The 5,000-nt window shown below is 45.4% G+C and overlaps 1 protein-coding gene across 1 annotated transcript in view; it reads right to left on the reverse strand.

Annotated features, from left to right (window-relative positions):
• Nucleotides 1–5,000, reverse strand: part of rbfox3a (RNA binding fox-1 homolog 3a) — a 172,958-nt gene that overhangs the window by 51,908 nt on the left and 116,050 nt on the right. The gene's annotated exons all lie outside the window — the stretch shown is intronic.

The raw sequence follows: 5,000 nt of genomic DNA on the forward strand, positions 1-5,000 counted from the left end.
GGATTCATGTTTAAAATCATCAATTGCTGTTTTCAGGCAAAATACGTCTTTGTTCATGCCTTGACGGTTAATATAGGCTTTTTGTTTGTCCGACAAGATGTTCATTTCGCAGAGCCATGGCAGGATGCGATTCAGAATGCACTTCATAAGGACTTTGTAGATGGTCGGGAGTAAAGAGATGTCTCTCCATGTTTCTGGGTCATCAGGTATATTGTCTTTTTTCAGAATTCTGTGAATAAGGGCTCCTTTCCAAATTGGAAAAAACTATTTGGTATTTCCTCATTAGTCAGACAAACATTAAATATTTGCGTAAGTGCGATACATGTCCATTGTTCCGTAGATTTAAGTGTTTTGTACGTAAAGCCATCAGATCCACTCGCCTTGTTGTTTGGTAGGCTTTCAATCACCCTTAAAACCTCCTGAGATGTATTCAGTGTTTTGGTAGGGGGATTTAACTCTAGCGCATCTAACCAGGTGGGCGTGTCGAGGCGCTCAAGGGTGGCATATGCTTGGTTTTTATCGCAGTAGTAGCTATAAACCCGCTCTACTGTATATCGTTCGTGCTTGGTGGGGCTTCTGGGTAGATACTGCTATTAAGGATGATTCTAGTAGCTTTGGTCTTGTTGTTATTCCAGAGGTAGGCTGTGGCAGGTCTGTTCCTGTAAATGTTATCTATCGTCGATCAGCTCCGTGTCTAGGATTTCCTCTTCAAACTGCAACCACTCCTCATCAGTAAGGTGCTGGATGTAGTTGCCAAACTCACCACTCCTCATCAGTAAGGTCCCGGAGGTAGTTGCCAAACTCACCACTCCTCATCAGAAAGGTGCTGGATGTATAAGTATAAGTATATATACTCTTTTGATCCCGTGAGGGAAATTTGGTCTCTGCATTTATCCCAATCCGTGAATTAGTGAAACACACTGCACACAGTGAACACACAGTGAGGTGAAGCACACACTAATCCTGGCGCAGTGAGCTGCCTGCAACAACAGCGGCGCTCGGGGAGCAGTGAGGGGTTAGGTGCCTTGCTCAAGGGCACTTCAGCCATGGCTTACTGGTCGGGGTTCGAACCGGCAACCCTCCGGTTACAAGTCCGAAGCGCTAACCAGTAGGCCAAGGCTGCCCCAACAACCAGCTGTTGATGTAGTTGCCAAACTCACCACTCCTCATCAGTGAGGTCCTGGATGTAGTTGCCAAAGTCTCCCGGATTGTCTGTTCTACCTTCCGCCAGGTGAGATGCAGGGTCGTATGTGTGCCATTGTTGTTTGTATATTTTGCCCAATTTGCGGCTGCCATTACCCATGCATGTACACACACACACACACACACACACACACACACACACACACACACACGCACGTGCTCACACACATACATACACATGCACAAGCACACGCACAAGCACACGCACAAGCACACACCCATACACACACACACACACACACACACACACACACACACACACACACACACACACAGACACACTGTGTATTTCTCTGGCATGTTCTTTGTGTTTGGCGGTTCTGGTGGAGTATTTTACAGCATTCTGTCACTGGCTCACTGTCACCGCTTACTCATAAGGGCTCAGGAATTAGGCCCTAAATCTGCACACACACACACACACATGCATTCACATGCACACACACAGACACACACACACACACATACACAGACACACACATATACACACTCAAAGGAGCGTGCTAATTTTATTGAAACAGGCACACACTGAGGCAAAGATGAGCTGGGATCGTTATTACAACTTGTGTCGGAATTAGCGAGTGTGTGTCATGAGACATTGTCTATTCATGTGTGTGTGTGTGTGTGTGTGTGTGTGTGTGTGTGTGTGTGGTGTGTGTGCAGGACTGGTAATGGTGTCTCGGGGCCACAAATCTCGGTGCATGAAATAATGAAGGTGAATTAATGCCGGTTGTCACGGTGACGACGCAAATAATAAATCCTGTCTGCTGCTCCTTTTTAATGACACTCTGAGACGATTCCCAACCGAGGGGTTACACACACACACACACACACACACACACACACATATGCACATATGCACACACACACACAGATATGCACACACACACACACACACACACACACACACACACACACACAGAGGAGGTTAAATTATGTGTTTGTGTGCCTACTGCTGGTTTGCTTTGTCTTAATGGATGCCAAGTTTTTCATTTTCAGCTGAAACAAGGAAAAACAGAAATACTACAGATTTATTATTTCCTGTTTATTTAGGTTTATTTTCCTGTTTCACCCCAAAGTTATTTGTTTTGCTTGCAATGTTCCTCTCCGGAACAGACTGTAAATTGGGCTGAATGAACAGACACATGGCCGTAAAACAACACAGCCTCAGCATTGAAGGAGCACACACACACACACACACACACACACACACACACACACACATACACACACATACACACACACACACACACACACACACACACACACACATACACACACACACACACACATACACACACACACACACACACACACACACACACACACACACACACACACACACACACACACACACACACACACACACACACAGGGCTTCAGCACTGAAGGAGCACACACACACACACACACACACACACACACACACACACACACAGGGCTTCAGCACTGAAGGAGCACACACACACACACACACACACACACACACACACACACACACACACACACAGAGCTCCAGCACTGAAGGAGCACACACACACACACACACACACACACGGCTTCCGCACTGAAGGAGCTCACACACACACACACACACACACACACACACACACACACACACACACACAAACACACACACACACACACACAGGGCTTTAGCACTGAAGGAGCACACACACTAGCTAGCCACTAACTTCAACCATCAAGACGTCAACGCACAAGCTGTGTCAGGATTTCACCTTGAGAAACTGCTGGTATGAACTTTTACATCGTCTGCCAAGGGAACTCAACTCACCGTCTGCCACCGCCTGCCAACCTTCACACCTCTGCCATCTAGCTGCAGGCCTACGTTTCGCCACTGGACTGCCCAGGAGCAACGTACGGGAACATCATGCAAGCGACTTTTTAATAACCATGCTGGAGAGAAGAGAGAGCCGCCCACCCACACCCACACCCCACCCACACGCCCGCCACCGCCCCCTAATCTGCTGGCTGATCTGCTTACCGGGACCGAAAGGGGACTAAACTGCTGGCGAAGCATCATCACCTGCCTGTGGACTTATTGAGTGTTTTTTGTTTGTCTTTGTCATTGTCTGCGTGAGCGCTGAGTCCGTTTGTTTTATGTCTGGTCTTGTTCTGTAAGCCTACTGTCTTTGTAAAGACAGGCTTGCTTTACTGTCACTGTCTATTTGTCTGTCTGTAGCCTATGTCTTGGTGTGATGTCACAGGTACGCTGGCGATTACGCAGCTCTGTCCAGCACCTGTCTTGTGTCTTTTGTTATTTTGTAAATTGTTTGTTTGTCTTGATGTCACGGGTACGCTGGCGACTACGCCGCTCCGTCCAGCATTGTTTGTCTTTATGTGTCAATGTCTTGTGTGTGGAGCGCTTTGGATTGTACTAAGTACATGTTAAATGTGCTTTATAAATAAAACTGACTTGACTTGACTTGACTTGACACAGAGATTCACTGCTGGAGGAACTGGCAAAAACGACTTCCATCCACGCCAGGTCAGCTGGATAAATTCACTCTCTTTTGAATCTGACTGATCTAATATCTAATCTAATCTATAATAAACAATAAATAACATCTGAATGGAGCCAGAGTAAGGAATGGCAAGGGATTGGGTTTTCTGTCGTCTGTAGGTCATCTGCGATGAATTTAATTGAAGGTCCCCTGTGTAACGTTGTCAGTTGTTTGTTAACAAAATCAACATTCCCCATTCATAAATGTGGCCCCATTCATGTTTAATTACCACCACCACCAACTCGAAGCATACCTATTGGCTTAGAAATCCTCATTTACGTTTACATAGCGCGGTGTCGACTCGCGTGTATGTGCGCCATTTTAAAATACTGGTGGCCAGCAAGGGACATCTGCGAAATACAGCTCAGTCTTTGGCGTCTGCATGCATAGTAAAAACATTAGCTTGGATTCATCGGCAGAATTTCCTTACATTTAGCAATGTAAGTTACGAGCCCATTTTCTACAAGTCTTGTCTTCCTAACATTCCGACATTGAAATTGTATTTTTCAACAAAATAAATAAAGAGAAAAAATAACTTTGTTCGTGACCTGTCATCGGCTCACTTGATCTCTAGTTTCTAGACCCTGAGACAGTTGACAACCTAACCTAACATAGTTTTGCTAGGACTAGTAGACTACCACAAAGTTGCTGAATGTGTGTTATTCAGGTTAGTTTGCAACAATATACAAGTTTAACCAAAGTCCTTAGCTGCTACCTAGCTAGAAAACATAACTAGCCTTTCCCATTCACAGTCCGAAAGAGTGTACCGAAATAGTACACAAAATTGTATTAATATGTTGCATCTTGTCTTGCCGGCGAGCAGAAAACTCAAGTGAGTTGTTCAAAACCTTTCTTTTAATAAACGCTGTGTACACAAACAGTGTTCTCAATGCTCGAGTTCATGTGTAGAGACACTGATGATACTTCGATCAAAGTTGCATGTTGTGTCGAGCCTTCTTGTTTTAAAAATAGTGATTTTGACGCGATCATGTATCAAAAAATAGTGCCCCTACGATTCCCATTCAAAAGGCCATTTGACCCAAAAAGTTTAAAAGTGCCACGTCAGTTTTGATGTGTGACGGCTACCGTAGTTCTAAACGAGGCAGCGCTTGAGAGGTTGGTTGCTATATAACTCCTAACCACTAGATGGGAGAATTTCTTACACGGGGGGGGGGCTGTGTGCTGATTGGTAGGCACTGAGTGACTCTCCGTTCTAACACGTGCTGATTGGTTGGCACTGAGTGACTCTCCCTTCTAACACGTCAAGTCAAGTCA

The sequence above is a fragment of the Alosa pseudoharengus genome, unplaced genomic scaffold (genome assembly GCF_046254945.1).
Source record: "Alosa pseudoharengus isolate Yale_2024_CS ecotype anadromous, Long Island Sound unplaced genomic scaffold, YU_APseudo_1.1 YU_APseudo_1.1_scf_4, whole genome shotgun sequence".
Classification (NCBI taxonomy): Eukaryota; Metazoa; Chordata; class Actinopteri; order Clupeiformes; family Clupeidae; genus Alosa; species Alosa pseudoharengus.